Source organism: Chelonia mydas, chromosome 9 (assembly GCF_015237465.2).
Source record: "Chelonia mydas isolate rCheMyd1 chromosome 9, rCheMyd1.pri.v2, whole genome shotgun sequence".
Taxonomy (NCBI): Eukaryota; Metazoa; Chordata; order Testudines; family Cheloniidae; genus Chelonia; species Chelonia mydas.
The window spans coordinates 63,859,775-63,876,264 of record NC_057855.1 but is presented as its reverse complement, the minus strand read 5'-3'; the positions used below and the strand labels follow the sequence as shown (position 1 = coordinate 63,876,264).

Sequence of the window (16,490 nt, the reverse complement as noted above, 5' to 3'; positions counted from 1 at the left end):
AACGATTAATGCTTACTTCAGTACCCCTATCAATTGAGTTTAACCCCTAGCACTTACTTTAACCACCATCTCCTGCTGCCTTTGTCTGAGTTAATGCTCCATTATAAACCCCAGTGCTAGGCAATAACCTCCTGGGCACTGTGACAAAATGATTTATTGCTAATCTTGGGCCCACAGAACAGAAGAAATGAAGATGGTTAATTATGGGCTCGGGCCAGCTGATCAAGTGTCCACACAAAAACCTTGCTACCCAGGTGAGCTGCTTATTTCTGTGGTGAGGCAGTTCCTGAGCAGGAGGAGTAAGGTGGGTTCTATCTGCTTTTCAGCCATGGGAGGCACCTGGTCTGTAAAGAACAAAGAGCAGCAGTAAGTTTGCTCTTTATGATGGTTATTCTGAAAGGTAGACCAGAGTCCTGGTGCATTTTTTCTGTCCAGAAAAGCTCGGCTCAGAGCCTGCAACACCTAGTTCTCTTTTAATGCAGTGATTTTTACTCTGTAGTTTCTAGCTGGGTAGGCTGATGGGGAAGGAAAGTGGTTTGTCTTCAGTCACGCGATCAGCAGCTGGTTTACGGAAGATTAGAACCCAGGTTCTTCCCAGTGGTTTACTCCATGCCCTAGACATTGTGGCTTCTTAATATCTGGCTGTCTGAAACCATTTACTTATATACTAAAATCGGCGAAGTTCTCGAGACACTTACTGGTCACTGGTGCTGGTTTGTGCTACCAGACTTTATTTTAGAGAATCGTAAAGGGAATGGTGGTGTGGTTCCAGCTAAGGATTATCCAGGAACTCTACAGACAGTTATGTTACACAATTTCTGAGTAACAGCCCAATCCTGCAATCAGTTATACATGTGGGTAATTCCATTGACTTCAGTGCGACCACTGTGAAAAAGTTAAGCACATGCATAAGCAATGACAGGATTTTGCTCAAGGTACTGGACTGGGCCTTGAGAGACTTGGGTCTGGTTCCTTACTCTGTGACAGACTTCCTAATCTGTGACCTTGGACAAGTGGTTTAATTTCTCTGTGCCTCAGTTTCCCCAACTGTAAAGTGGGGGTGGTACTTTCCTGCCTCATAGGGGTATTGTGAGTAATAGGGATGTCTATGCTGCATTTTAAAACCCATGGCAGAGAGTCTTGGAGCCCAGGTTCTACAGGTTTGGGCTCCTGCTACAGCGCTAAAGACAGCTGCTTTGAAGCCAACCTCCTTCCCTGGGCTTAGACCAAGCTCCAGCCCGAGCAACAATGTCTGTGCTGCTGTTTTTAGCACCATAGCACAAGCCCCACTAGCCTGAGTCTGTAGACCTGTGCTCTCAGATTCACTGCCGCGGATTTTCAAAGGCAGTGTAGATGTACCCTTAGTGGCTCAGGGTAAAATTTCCAAAGGTGCCTAAGTACCATTTTCAGAAGTGACTCAGGAGCCTAAGTCTCACTGACGGTCAATGGATCTTAAGCTCCTAAGTCACTGAAGTGCTTTTTGCCAATTTTACCCTCGAGGTCTAATACACTTGAGATCCTCGCCTAGAAGGTGCTATATATGTGTAGAGTTAGAATTTTCCTTATTTTTTTTTTCATGTGTAAGTTGCGCTGTCACTCAGTTCAACCTACTTCTCCCCACCAGCTAGACTTGTAGCAGGCCCTGGATATGATCTCACCAGGAAGAGGCTGATCTCTAGAGAGGGGGCCGGGAGAAAGCCTCAAGACTTTCTGGGGCTGCAATGTGGTACATTGTGCATGCATCACTAAGCAGTTTCCTTTCTCTTAGGGCACCTCTGTTCTGTGTCTAACTGAATTTCCAGCAGCTCCTGTGTGATGGCTCTCCTCCTCCTGTGTACAAAACCCAGTAAATAGGGAGGGAGATGGAAAGGCACAGCATAAACATATTGACAGCCTTTGAAGAACAAAAAAGAGCCATGAAAGCTGTCTGTGCTCCATTCCCTCCACCCTGCTACCATTGTCTCCTCTCTCAATCCCTGATTTTTTCTTTTTCTATTTCTCTTTGCCCCCTCCTTTTCCTGTTGCACTCCTTCTCTCTCCCCCTCCGCACCCCACTCTGCAGTCTTGGATGCTATATGCCCTGAAGGGATTTTTCCTCCTCCTCTGTAATCTTTCTCATTTCCGCTTATTCAGTAAGGACCCTTTGAGTTGTTACGCAGGGGCAATCATAAAGGGAGCCAGTCTGATTTCTGAGCATGTGTAATCTGTCTGTCTGTATTTGTTCCGCCCAAGCAGAATGCCACTAGAAAGAACTCCACTGTTTTTTTTCCCCCCAAACAACTTAATGCAAAATGTTGTCAGGATAAAATCAGTGCTGAGGTATTCTCCTTATGGTTATTCGTGCTGGGGATGGAGGGAGAGGAATTTACTTGATATCAGTTATTTAAACAAAGTAGCAACAATCTAGTGGGCAACAAGTCTTCGATTCTCTTTAGTTCAAAGTCAGAACCGCCAGTTCTATTTTCATTCCTTGCCCTGGAACAAGGGACTTTTTGTCCTCTCCTACTTGCAAAGAAGACGTGTTTGATACTGTACTGGAACATCACGCAGGTTCCGATCCTTAGATGTGAAAAGTACACCATTCTCCGCTATCCCTCTGCATTGTGCTGAGCTACTCTGTGCCCAGTTACTCATGCTGTGGTGAATGCTTGGAGAGGAGCACCTCCTGCATCAAAATAGTATGCAAATTTCTCGATGCCAAATAGGGATGATGTTGACACAATGTTTTTACATGCATCCTGCATCAAAAATCACTCAGACCCAATTTCAGGCACATGAATATGTTCCATTGGGAACAGCCCTCTGCACTTCTTCTGCCATTGACCCATATTGTGTTCCTTGGATCCTTCATGTTCCCTGAATTCTCCTTTTTCAGGGTACCAGTTAGTAGCAATTATGATGTGCACACTTTGTTCACTGGGAACTGTGCTAAGACCTATCAAATTTGTTTCACAGAATATTGTAATAGTTCTGCCACCCTCAACCTGGACCAGATTTAAACTGGTGATTTAAAGGCGAAAGGCTTCATATCCCGTTACCATCCCCATTTCCTCCACACAGTGGGACTAAGGGCTTGTCTACACTTAATGCTACAGCGGCACAACAGTGTACACACAATCTACCTCCCTGAAACATGGCAGCTAGGTTGACAGAAGAATTCTTCCATCAACCTAATGCTGTCCACCCGGGGACTTAGGTCAGGTTAACAATGCTGCTAGAGATATGGATTTTTCATACCTCTGACTGATGTAGCTAAACCGACCTAATTTTGTTGTGTAAACCAGGCCTAAAAGGCAACTAGTTCTATTCCTGGGGTCCTAAAGGTGTTGAGGCACCAGCTTGACCTCCCCTCCCCTTAACTCCTGCAAACCCCTCTGTAAACACCACATGGACCTGGTGTTGAGTGGATTAGGGGCATAGCTGCTTTATGAAACAGTGTCCCCTGGCAAACAGACAGGAAAAATTCCTTGTTGTAGCTGTGTTGATCCCAGATATGAGCGAGACAAGGTGGGTGAGGTCATATCTCTTACTGGACTAATTTCTGTTGGTGAATGAGACAAGCTTTCAAGCTATTCAAGGCTCTTTTTCAGGTCTGGGAAAGGTATTCAGAGTGTCACAGCTAAATACAAAACTGTACAGGTTATTTAACGTACGGATTGTTGCAGACCATTTAAGATGAAGTGGACACTTAACATCTCTGCAGTCATAGGACAAAGGAGAGTAAGTGGGTTTCACAGATTGTTGTAATGAGTCATATAAAATCAGTATCTCTGCTGAGATCATGATTTTTAGAGTCTTGGCAGAGTTATGAATTTAAGCTCCCAAGCTTTCCTTTTGAATGTGTCATGTAGGCTTCCTTTGAGGATGAGGACAGGTCAGATATGGAGTGATCACTTTGTGAAAAGTGTTTGCCTACAGGTCTCTTATAATTTTTCTGAGAGTTCATTCGAGAGCATAGTGATTGTCTGTCTGGTTTCACCCTTGTAGTTATTGGTGGGGCATTTGATGCACTGGCTGAGGTACACCACATGTTGTGCTTGGCATGTGTAGGACCCCTGAATCTCAAAAGGTGTGTTGTGGGGAGCACTGATCATCGTAGCAGTGGAGATAAAAATTATTAAATAATAGTATAGTGCTTTGAGATCCTTGAGTGGAAAGTGGCAAAAAAATGCAAAGTGTAACTATAGCTATTTATTTGTTACATATGGGCACAAATCCAAATCCCAGGTCTGAATGTGGTTTCAAAGCCAAGTTAGTGCTCAAGCCCTCTGTTTCTAAGGGGCTGAATCCAAACACTGCCAAACGTGGCAAAGTCTGGGTTGGGATTTCATACCCCAAGTTGGGATTGCTGGACTCATCTAGTTATTTTCCTTTTGCAAGAGAAACAGAAAGTGGGCCTAAAACACAATGATTTTTCCCCTTTGACTTTAAAATAACCACATTTTTACTGAAATTATTAAATTTGTGTAAGAGTAAAGAATGCCTGGGTTTTTATTTAAGCTGCTTTATTTCTTAACTGAGAACTTGTCTAGCAATTTCCAGCACACACATGGACATATGTATCCTAAAACAAGAGCTGCCACACCACCCCAGAAATGCTGTTGATAGACATCAGCAGGCTGCATGGGGTGTGTGTGTGAATCCAGCAGACTGTCAGGTCTCCAGAAGTCAGGCTGTACTGCCTTTGTGTGTCTGTATTTCTCTCTCTCTACCTCTGTGTGTATTTTGTCTCCTCCTCCTTCCGTGTGCGTCTCTCTTCCTTTGTATCTCCCCGCTTCTATTCCTTCTTTTGATCTCTAGCCAAGGAACCTCCAAAATTCCAGGCACTTCACAGAACTGCCCTTGGTGCGTTCCTGCATTGCCCAGTCAAGGATATCTCTGCCTGAGGTTGGAGAGATGCTGTTACTCCTGGTGATCTGATTGCATAGCAACACAGAAGCCCAGGGTGGTGGAGGAGGAGAGACAGAGAGCATGCACACAGCAGCACTGAGCCTCAGCATGCATCCCAGTCACAGGGACTTCTTTGCTGATTCACAGAGGCAGCCCCAGCCCCTGCCACTGAAGCCCGGCTGCTGCCTTCATTTCAGACCTGACGGAATCGGAAGGTAGGCCGCAGATAAATGGTTTTCTACCCAGCTCCTGGCTCTGCACGGAGAGGGAAATTACCATTGTACTCTATGGTTAGCCTCAGCATTGTGCTGTGCGTGTGCGCGTCCATCTGACCATGCACAGTATACTGTGTATGTATGTCTGGGGAAACTTGCATGGAAAGATAGGGGGTGGGGGAGAGATGGGCAGCCAGGACTTTGTTCCACAGGAAAGAGCTCAGGGAATGGTAAGTAGATGCAGATTCTTGAGAAAAACAGCAATAGCAAGCTTTGCAATTATCTCCAGCTTTGATTCTTTTTAAATCAGAGGTTTATTTACACCGAAAGATGCTTTATGCCAAGCTGAAGGGCTGCTCGGATCAGGGCCTGGTAGCCTTCCAGCATTCTCCTTAAAAGACTAGCCTGCAGGGCAAAGCCGAGCCTAAAGCTCTTTTCAAGTAGTGAGCTGGGATCAGATGAGAAGCAATAGGGACTATGGTCCCAGCTCTGGCCTTTCATTCACTTCCTTGTTCGGTCTTGCCGCTGCTTTTATATTATTCCCTCTCCCCCCCTGCTCTTATAACCCTTCCCACTTTTTCTCCTGCTCCCCTCTTCTCCCACTGAGGACCCATATTACAACTACCATTCTTCTGCTTGAGGAGAGCTAGCCAGGATTACTTCCAGAAACCATCAGTTCTACTCCATAATAGTCTAGAGAGGACATGGGCCACTTCCTGCTCTCCAAAGCTGAGCACTCTGCTTCTACCTCCTTCCCAGTCTCAGCAGCCAAGACCTGGGTATTGCATAGCACTGCAACATATTTACTAGTGCCCCAACCCAGCCCTGTTTCCAGTTACCTCCTGTTTCTTCTCACCTACTCCCTTGGTATGGCAAGCATGTAGTACTGGCAGTGGGTTTACTAACAGGGCTCTGGCAGGCCTCCTTGCCAAGAAGCATGCGTGGCATTGCTAGAGTGGTGGAGAGCTGTTGAATTGCCCTTGGGTTTTTAAATGTTGTGTTGGAAGTTGGGGAAAGCCACTTTTGACAATTTGTGGTTTGGTTTTTTTTAATTTAAAAAACAAATGAAACCTTTAGAAAGTCTGTGTCCTCCCTGTGTCCCAAGACTGGGTCCTTCACATCTTGGTTCCTTCCTCCTCCACTAGCTAATCTCTCTTGAGCAGCTAGAATTTGCTCTTCAGTTAGTCTTTGTGTTACCCCACTGGGAGGATCCTTTCCCTGAATATACAGTTCAAAGCCTTGGGGGTCCTGATCCCCCAAGGGGATTCATTCCCTGGCAGACCTGTTCTGTGCGTTCACCCCTAATGCCTTGGGGATCTCATTTCGCACTGGTGCATGGCAACACCTGACATTTCCAGGTGGTGAGTGTTCCTTTTCCTGGTAGTGCATGTTACACCACACAAGTCCCTGGTGATGCACCCGTGTGCAGTGCCCAGACAGGAAAGGGCTGTGTTATAAAGCCATGCAATTTTGAACTGCCTCTTATCCAGTGACCTGTGCTCACTGACACTTAAAGGTGTTGTGTGTTGAGTAATAGAAGGCTTTGTCCTGGTTTTATTTAACCAGAAAAAGATGAGGATAGTCTCTTTCCAGGTCACAACCTGGGACATATAAATCACACATATAATTAAACACTGTGTAAAGTAGAGATGATTAAATATAACCAGGGACACAGCTGATCAGAGGGCAGGACAAGAGGCAATGGGTTCAAACTACAGCATAGCGGATTTAGATTAAATCTCAAGAAAAACTTCCTAGCTGTAAGAATAGTAGGACAAGGGAACAGACATCTCAGGAGGTTGTAGAAGCTCCTTCACTGGAGGTTTTCAAAAGGAGGCTGGATAGCCATCTGTCTTAGATGGTTTAGACCCAACAAATCCTGCATTTTGGCAGGGGGTTAGACTAGATGACCCTTGCGGTCCCTTCTAACCCTATGGCTCTATGATTCTGTGATCAGACTGGAATACGTCTTTAAAATTATATTTGACCATCAAGCAAGGCTAGGCAAAATGTGATGCTTAAGGAGTTAAGTGGGTTCCAGTAAAACAAAAGGTCCAAGTTCTCTAAATTGCCAGTGAATTTCAGACTATAATGATATTTTAAAGAATACTGCATACAAGGCCTCTGTTTCAGGCTCGGTGGCTAATGCTAAAAGCACATAGATGCTATTGTAAATCTTGTGTAACAAGACATACCTAGTAAAACGAATCCACTCCTCAAATGGCCGGATTGGAGTGCTTAAGAGTAGACTGTAAATTGCTCAGAGCCCCCTTTCTTTCCATGTCCTATAAAACAAGAACAAGATAGCACTTATACATTCGGGGGAGGGGGAATTACTTCAGACAGCATACACTCCACCTACAAAATTCACAGCCTCCCGAGGCTGGAGAACTACATGCTGTGGTTGGATGTCTGAGAGAGCTTGGGTGATTGTGGGCCAGCAATAGTCAATGCACAAAAATGTGTATTAATGCAACATTGAGAATGAGAGATCAAGCACCAGGAAGTTAACTTGGCTACATGGCACGCCTGGCAAATTCTCTGTATTATTACTAACCATTTATATAGCACAATAAATGGATGGTGCATATTTCAGAACCGAGTGTAAGATTCATTCCTCCCCTTAAAGAGCAGGGAAAGAAGAGTACAGAGTGTCTGAAAGACAAAGAAAAGATTCAGGACAGTAGTTTATTTAGGGAGAAGCAGCATGGTTCCATGGCTAGAGATGTGTACTGGGACTCTACAGATCAGAGTTCAATTCTTGATGCTACCACAGACTTCTTTGGTGACTTAACCTCTGCTTCACTTCCCCCATCTGTAAAATTGAGATAATGCTTCCTTTTCCTGTCCTATCTACCTAGAGTGTGAGTTCTTCGGGGCAGGGACTTTCTCTGTCTAGCACAATGGGGCCACATGATCACAGTTGGGTCTGCTAAGTGCTACTGTAATAAATATAATTACTATGAAATAGAGGAGGGTGAGAAGAGATTGGTGAGGAGAATGAAGTAGGAAAGATAAGCTTAGTCAAAATGGGCTTTAATGAGGGAGCAGTTTGGCAAACTATTTCAAGCATAGGGGGAGGCATACGAAAGAAGTAGCATTTAACCTCCTCCTAAATAATATGCTATGGGTTTCATGTAGCCAGACAAAGAGGCTACATGGTGAGTGTATGTGTGTGCAGCATGGCCTAGTTAACGTTGCTGTAGAACACTAACTTCAGCATTCCTTGACTTTTGTATGTGCAATTTCTCAGCTTGAGTGCTGTATTAACAGAACAGATCGTATTTTTTTCCACGTTGAGGGGAGAGAGATTCTGCTTCTTAAGGAGGACCCTCTCCTTAGCGTTTTCCATATACACACCTAGATCCACCACACTGGCCCCCTTCCCTGGCCTGTGGCCTCAGGGCCTGATCTTGCAAGGTGCCGAGTGCTGTGAGTTACACTGATGTCAGGCCCTTTATTTCCCCATGGGATCAGGGTCCAAGTTTCATTCGTTAGATGACCCAGCACATCTAATGTGGCACTGGGGTGATACCAGTTGCGTTAGAGGTTTCATTTTACTTTAATGGGGGTAGGTGTGGCCTTTACACATTAAATGTTTCAGTACATTTAATGCAGGGGACCTAGATGCTTAGTTCAGTGCGGGGAAAAGGAGTTTTCTCCTGCCTAAAGAGGGAGAGAAAGGAGCTACAAGTTCCTAACAGCTAATTGTCCCAGGACATGCCTGGTGCTAGGCCTGGCCACATCCCATGTTTAATCATTGGCAGCACCTCTTCTTTTTTTCCCCATGGGTTGAGGTTCCTGTATAGGGTGTTGTCTCTGGTCTTTTCTTTCCTCCCGAGGAACAAGCAGAGGTGTGCCTGTGACATGGGGCACACAGGGTGGTTCTAGAGAGAAGACCAAAGACACCCACTCCAGGAAGGAGCTCTTCCTTACTTGCAGACCAGTTCCTAGGCAGCGGTATCTCCTCTTCTTCTGCCATCAGTCCCTGACTCCGATGTCTCAGGAAGGAGTCCTGGTTCCCAGGAACAAGCACTTACTCCATGTCCAGTAGACAACTTTTTATTCTGGAACAATACGGATTAGTGCAGTATTGCGAGTCCAGCTGTCTCAGCTCGTTCAGGATCCTGTTAAGGTGTAACTAAAACTGCAATGAAAGCTTCTCTGCTACTTATGCATAAACATATCATTTGAACTTTGAAATATCCTAAACCGTCCTTCCTTCCCCTTCTGAGTACTCAGTTATTCTTCCACTGTGCAGTAAATTAGCCAACAAAAAAGTCATTAACCATTCTAGCAATGGAGAAAGTATGTATTTGTATTTCCATTGCTACAACTAGATAATAGCTAAGAAACCTTAGCTCAAACATTCACCAGATAAATGGTTCCCTTTAAGCCAAGACCCCAAATTGAAAGTTTGAGTCTCAAAGGAACATTTTTGACGAAGTTAGTGATTGGAAATGGGGGGTTGTGATAGGAAAAATTTTTTAGCCTTTCCTGCAAGCTACGCTGTGAAGATATTGTGTGTTCAGTACATGAAACAACTCACATAGAGTCTGAAGTCCAAAGTTTGGATCCAGTCCAAACTTCCCCAAAGGTTGAAGGTTGCTTAATCTAGTTGGCTATAGAGCTAGGAACCAGCTACACAATTTGTCTTGAGATGAGAACTTCTCTGAAATTTGAGGGGGTTCGGCTTAGGCTCATTTCTAAAAATAAGGGCAATCAAATTGTATGCTTCTGGGGTCAGGTGTGTGGTTTGTAGATGAATGGTCATCTTTGTCTCAGACATGAGGTGGGATTGTTGCCGGAGGCAGGATGCCAAAAGAGATGGAGCAAAGGTCTGACTTCATTCAGCAAATCTACCTAAATGCTGCCACTTGAGCAAATCAACAAATGCTGCTGAAATGGGCTTCTGAATAGAAGCAATTCTGTCGACTAGATTCCCCAGTGAAGCAATAATCCATATTCTAGAGTTTGAAGCAGAACTGGTTTAGCAATGGCTGTTAGTTTCTTTTGTCAGACTGCTTTTCAGCCAGTACAATAGGCCAATCTTGCCTTTACTGATTTTGAAACAGGTGCAGCTTGATCAGCAAGAGGAAAAATCTGTGGGGGGTATGTGTGTGTGTGTGTGTGTGTGTTTTTAAACAACCACCCAGTTTATCTTGAAACCACCTTAACGCTGCATCATTCTGGCATTTAAAAGTAATGCCAAGACCTGCATGTTATTTATTTCTCAGCAAAGTGATTATTGTGATCTGAAATATGACTGATCGCTGAAGGTGTAATAACGCTTTGAAGTCCTGGTGCAGCTTCATGAAATGCGTAACACTATTGTCTGCACATAGTTTATACTTACTGTACTGCAAACTGGGGAAAGATTGGCCAGTTTCTGCTGGGGCACTCATTACTAGGGAAACGACCATCAGTGTTATGGGGGAGGCCTGCACCATTGGAGAAAAGTCCAGCCTATGTTACGTGGGGGTGAGTGCCCCAGGAAAAGGGCCAGTTGTCATTTCAGGGTTTGTACTACTGGGGAAAGGCTTTCACAGACATGAGTGCAAGGCAGTTCTTACCAGCCCCTGTTCACACAGGCTTCAGCATATTTCCCTTCCTCTTCAGAAAGGCACACAGGGGAACCCACTCATCTCACACCCAGATGGGTTCAACGGTGCAGCTGTCAGGCCTGTGTGCCACTGCAGATCCAGAGGGAATGCTTCATGGACAGGGTCTGATTAGGAGGTGGAGGCTGGAGATGTATGGGAAACCCTAGTCATACACCCACAGTGTGTCTCCTCGTCCTCCACCTATCACCAGTAGCATAGGCTGCTTCCTCACTCTGCGCCCCTCTGGTGGGGGGCAGAGCCCACAGAATGATTGATTAGTGCTGCTCCGAATAGCATTAATATGGGTCGTTTTTACATAGTGCCCCAGAAATAATCGGGGCGGGGGGGGGGGGGGGGTAAACCAAAGGCCTAGATGTCTTAGCACTCCCCAGTGCGTGCACACCTGCACAAACACAATGGGGTCAGCCATTCTGCACTCAGTAATGTGCCTGCAGGTCCAGGGTCCTGACCTCTGCTTCATCTCCAAGGATGTGCCGTTAATCACTTCACTGCACACAGAGGGCCAGTGTAGATTCCCTGGGGTGAGATAAACAGCTGCTGATGGGTAAGTATTTATCTCTCTCTTCCACCCATGGGGGTGTAGCTCTAAGAAGCACTCTCCCCACAGGACTATGCCATGGAGAAAAGAAGGTTTCAGAGTAGCAGCCGTGTTAGTCTGTATTCGCAAAAAGAAAAGGAGTACTAGTGGCACCTTAGAGACTAACCAATTTATTTGAGCATAAGCTTTCGTGAGCTACAGCCCACTTCATCGGATGCATTTATATTTAAAATATAAGATATATAAAATATAAATCTCCTCATTCTATTTTCCACTGAATGCATCCGATGAAGTGAGCTGTAGCTCACGAAAGCTTATGCTCAAATAAATTGGTTAGTCTCTAAGGTGCCACTAGTACTCCTTTTCTTTTTGGAGAAAAGAAGGATTCCCAGCTGATGCAAGGCTGCAGCATTTCACAGCATGGGAGTGTTCCCTATAGTAGATTAGCTGATCTGTCTAGTCTAGTTTAAATATCCTGAGTGATGGGCCTTCCACCCTTCCCTTGGGACCCTATTCTACAGCTTCTGAGAGCTCACTGTCAACCTGATAGTCAGCCTAAATTTTGCTTCTTCATTTCACTTCCAGTGATTCCCCTCCTTGATGTTAACAGCCTTTGAATATCTGAAACTGCTCTATCCTTGTGGAGTGGCCACTTAGCCAGGCTGTTATAATGGTCATCCTTTAAAACACTTCAGTAACAGGTTCCCAAAGTCCATGGAGCTCTTGCTGGTGGGCAGTGGAGAGCTTGTTGGTCAGATGGTGCCACCTGTCCACCCCCAGGACTCTCTTGGCATTCTCATCACTCCCACAGAGTATCTGTTTCTTTGTCCCTAGCTGGATGTCGAGTGGCTATTTGCTACATGCTAGAATTCCATGCTAGGCTTTGTTGCTGACATGTCACAGGGATTGTGAGTTGTAGAATTCTTGTTTTGTTTTAAGGTCTCTGTGGGGAGAGTGATGCAGAATCTACCTGTCTCTCGCCGGGCATGCTATTAGTGGTGGCAAAGGCATCCAACTAGCAGGGCTGTTGCTTGTATTTCCAGTCCTGTCTGATCTGTGCCTACTGAGTTGGAAAGGCTTTGTTCCATTATGGTGTTGCATAGGGCGTTGTGAGGCTCTCTGTTTGACCCATGTCACTCGTGAGGGATCTCCACACAGCACTCCCCTTTTTTGCATCAGAAATCCAGCTTCTGTAGAGAGTGGGCTGGCCTCCTGCCATTCTCTCTCAGTACAGCTGCTAGGGAACATGGAATCCATGCATGTCCTACAGCCCCAGAATTATCCCCTGACCTCTCTTCAAAGGAGTGGCTGTCCTGTGCAGAAAGGCTGATCCAAAAGCAAGGTGTGGGAGCTGATGGCAGGCATGGGAAGCCATGGTGCACTGCATACTCCACAGAGGGTTGGAGAGGAGTGTGCAGCCCCTAAAACTATAGCCACATTGCACCCCACAGGAGCAGCTACTTAAGCAGTGGTCCAAGGTGGGCGGACTGGCCAGAACATAACGCTGTAACTGTATTGTACTGTGTAGTAGAGACTAATTAAGGAAAAGAGAGCCAGACCCCTGGTACTACAGCCAGACTGAATGCATTATGGACTCTTTCATCAGTGGTATGACCCTGATTTTCCAGTCATATCATTGTGTGCACCACTGATTAATCTGTTTGTACATGAAGAGGATATCCAGGGCCTCAGACTTTCAGCCCCATTTTCAGCTGTGGTGCCTGGCCCGGCCCATCGAGAGATGAATTAGGGGGCCCAGGAGAAGACCATTCCCTTTTAGGAGTTTGTGGGGAGTGTGTACAGGGAGATGTGGAAGAATCTGATCTTAGCAATTCTGATACATAAGGCAGAAGTCATCCATTGTTTCACTGGAGTTACACCAGGGGGTAATTTGGCCCATGGGGCTCAGGGAACTCAGGATCCTGGAACTCTAGCCATAAATGCATCAAATTAATAATTTCCTCCAGGGCTGAGGAGGGGAGTCACTGCAATGTGCAATATCTGACATTCATGCAGACGGGAAGGGAAGGTTAGGGGGCAGGATCGGGGGATTATCAGCATACTGAAGAGCTCAGTACAGGCTGCTCTGTGGGAGATGGAGCCAGAAACTGCTAAAGGGTTAAAATAAATCATAATAGGATGAGCTGTTCTCTTAGTGTGTGTGACTGGGGAGGGGAGAGAGTGCGAGAGCACGAGCAAACGGAATAGAGACCTGCAACCAGAGAGACAGACACAGCTGTGGCCGGGGGACTTGCTCCTCGCCTGCCTGCCCAGTGCTATCAGAGGCTTTGCAGAATGTACTGCCTGCTTCTGTCTGACGAGAACCCATCAGAAAATTTCTCCATGGCTCAGAGTGGGGCCATGTGTGACAGCCACCCACCCCAAGGGAGGCAGCCAGGCTTTCTTCCAGCTGCCTCACTTCTCCTTTCTCACAGACCCCTTTTGAAACAGCCCTTTTTATGGCTTTAAAGTGAAGGCTGGTGGCTGGAGCTGTATTAGAATTCCCTGGGGAAACCCAGCTTTTAGGTGGTAGACCTGGGAGAGGGGCAGAATCCCTCAACACTGCAGCGGGCATATGCAATACTAAGCCACCCTTCCCCGCTTGTCCGTACATTTCACCTTTTGGCGTGCCCCACATGACGTTCAGATTTGTTGTATGTTTAGCCCCAAGACCAATCCCCTCTGTTTGTGCTCAACTGGTCTGTTCCTCTCATGACACTGGTGCTGTTTTGAGGTTAGAGTTGTGATTTTTGTGTGCTTTGCCTAGAGATTTCCATGGGAAAATCATTTAATTTCAGAATATGAACGAGAGGCTGCTAGACAACTCTCTGACACCACATTCTACAGGCCATTACCCACTGAGGGTTACCAAAAGAAACGACACCATCTGCTCAAGAAACTCCCTAAAGAAGCACAGGAACAAATCTACACTGACACACCCCTAGAGCCCCGACCAGGGGTATTCTATCTGCTACCCAAAATCCATAAACCTGGACGCCCCATCATCTCAGGCATTGGCACCTTGACAGCAGGATTATCTGGCTATGTAGACTCTCTCCTCAGGCCCTACGCTACCAGCACTCCCAGCTATCTTTGAGACACCAATGACTTCCTGAGAAAACTACAATCCTTTGGCGATCTTCCAGAAAACCCCATCCTGGCCGCTATGGATGTAGAAGCCCTCTACACGAACAGTCCACACAAAGCTGGACTACAAGCCATCAGGAATAGCATCCCCGATACTTTCACGGCAAACCTGGTGGCTGAACTTTGTGACTTTGTCCTCACCCACAACTATTTCAGATTTGGGGACAATTTATACCTTCAAGTCAGCGGGACTGCTATGGGTACCTGCATGGCCCCACAGTATGCCAACGTTTTTATGGCTGACTTAGAACAACGCCTCCTCAGCTCTCGTCCCCTACCGCCCCTACTCTACTTGCGCTATATTGATGACATCCTCATCATCTGGACCCATGGGAGGAGGCCTGTCATAACCATAGGGGTAGCCTAAATTCCTTCTTCCCTGTAAGGGGTTAAGAAGCTCAAGTAACCTGATTGGCACCTGACCAAAGGAACCAATGGGGACAAAAGATACTTTCAAATCTGGTGTGGGGGAGAGGTTTTGTTTTGGGTTATTTGTTTCTGTGGCCATTCGCTCTTGGGACTAAGAGGGACCGGACATCAATCCATGTTCTCCAAATCTTTCTCAACAAGTCTCTCATATTTCAAACTTGTAAGTAACAGCCAGGCAAGGTGTACTAGTTTACCTTTGTTTTCTCAACTTGTGAATTTTCCCTTTGCTAGAGGGAGGTTTATCCCTGTTTTGTTGTAACTTAGAAACTAAGGCTAGAGGTGGTTCCTCTGTGCTCTTTGAATTTTCTGCTACTCTGTAAGGTTAACTACCAGCCTAAGTTTACAGAGGTGATTCTTTTACCTTTTTCTCTTTAAATAAAATCCTTCTTTTTAAGAATCTGACTGAGTTTTCCACTGTTCTAAGACCCAGGGGTCTGGGTCTGTAGTCCCTTTGTAACCAATTGGTGAGGATACATGCTCAAATCTTCCCCAGGAAAGGGGGTGTAGGCTTAGGGGAATAGGACTCCAAGTGGTCCTTTCCCTGATTGTTTGTTAAATCACTTGGTGGTGGCAGCAATCCCAAGGCAAGAAAGGAATCTGTGCCTTGGGGAAGTTTTAACCTAAGCTGGTAAGAATAAGCTTAGGGGGTCTTTCATGCGGGTCCCCACATCTGTACCCCAGAGTTCAGAGTGGGGAAGGAACCCTGACAAGGCCCTTGAGGAATTCCACCAGGATTTCAACAATTTCCACCCCACCATCAACCTCAGCCTGGACCAGTCCACACAAGAGGTCCACTTCCTAGACACTACAGTGCTAATAAGTGATGGTCACATGAACACCACCCTATACTGGAAACCTACTGGCAGCTATACTTACCTACATGCCTCCAGCTTTCATTCAGACCACATCACACAATCCATTGTCTACAGCCACGCTCTAAGATACAACCGCATTTGCTCCAATCCCTCAGACAGAGACAAACACCTACAGGATCTCTATCAAGCGTTCTTAAAACTACAATACCCACCTGGTGAAGTGAAGAAACAGATTGACAGATCCAGAAGGGTGCCAAGAAGTCACCTACTACAAGACAGGCCCAACAAAGAAAGTAACAGAACGCCACTAGCCGTCACCTACAGCCCCCAACTAAAACCTCTCCAACGCATCATCAAGGATCTACAACCTATCCTGAAGGACAATCCCTCACTCTCACAGACCTTGGGAAACAGACCAGTCCTTGCTTACAGACAGCCCCCCAACCTGAAGCAAATACTCACCAGCAACTACACACCACACAACAGAACCACTAACCCAGGAACCTATCCTTGCAACAAAGCCCGTTGCCAACTGTGTCCACATATCTATTCGGGGACACCATCATAGGGCCTAATAACATCAGCCATAATATCAGAGGCTCGTTCACCTGCACATCTACCAATATGATCTATGCCATCATGTGCCAGCAATGCCCCTCTGCCATGTACATTAGCCAAACCGGACAGTCTCTACGTAAAAGAATAAATGGATACAAATCTGACATCAGGAATTATAACATTCAAAAACCAGTCGGAGAACACTTCAATCTCCCTGGTCACTCAATAACAGATCTAAAAGTGGCAATTCTTCAACAAAAAAATTTCAAAAACA

At 45.9% G+C, this 16,490-nt stretch overlaps 1 protein-coding gene across 3 annotated transcripts in view; it reads left to right on the top strand.

The window, feature by feature from the left end:
• Window positions 1-130: 130 nt before the first annotated feature.
• The window catches only part of DRP2 (dystrophin related protein 2), a 49,558-nt gene continuing 33,198 nt past the window's right edge, over window positions 131-16,490 (top strand). For 2 of the 3 annotated variants that reach the window (XM_007063920.3, XM_037908709.2), the window contains exon 1: window positions 4,719-5,105. The gene's annotated coding sequence lies outside the window, so the exon portion shown is untranslated. Of the gene's footprint in view, window positions 255-4,718; window positions 5,106-16,490 lie in introns of those variants that run through there. The other variant, XM_043522211.1, reaches the window with a different exon arrangement.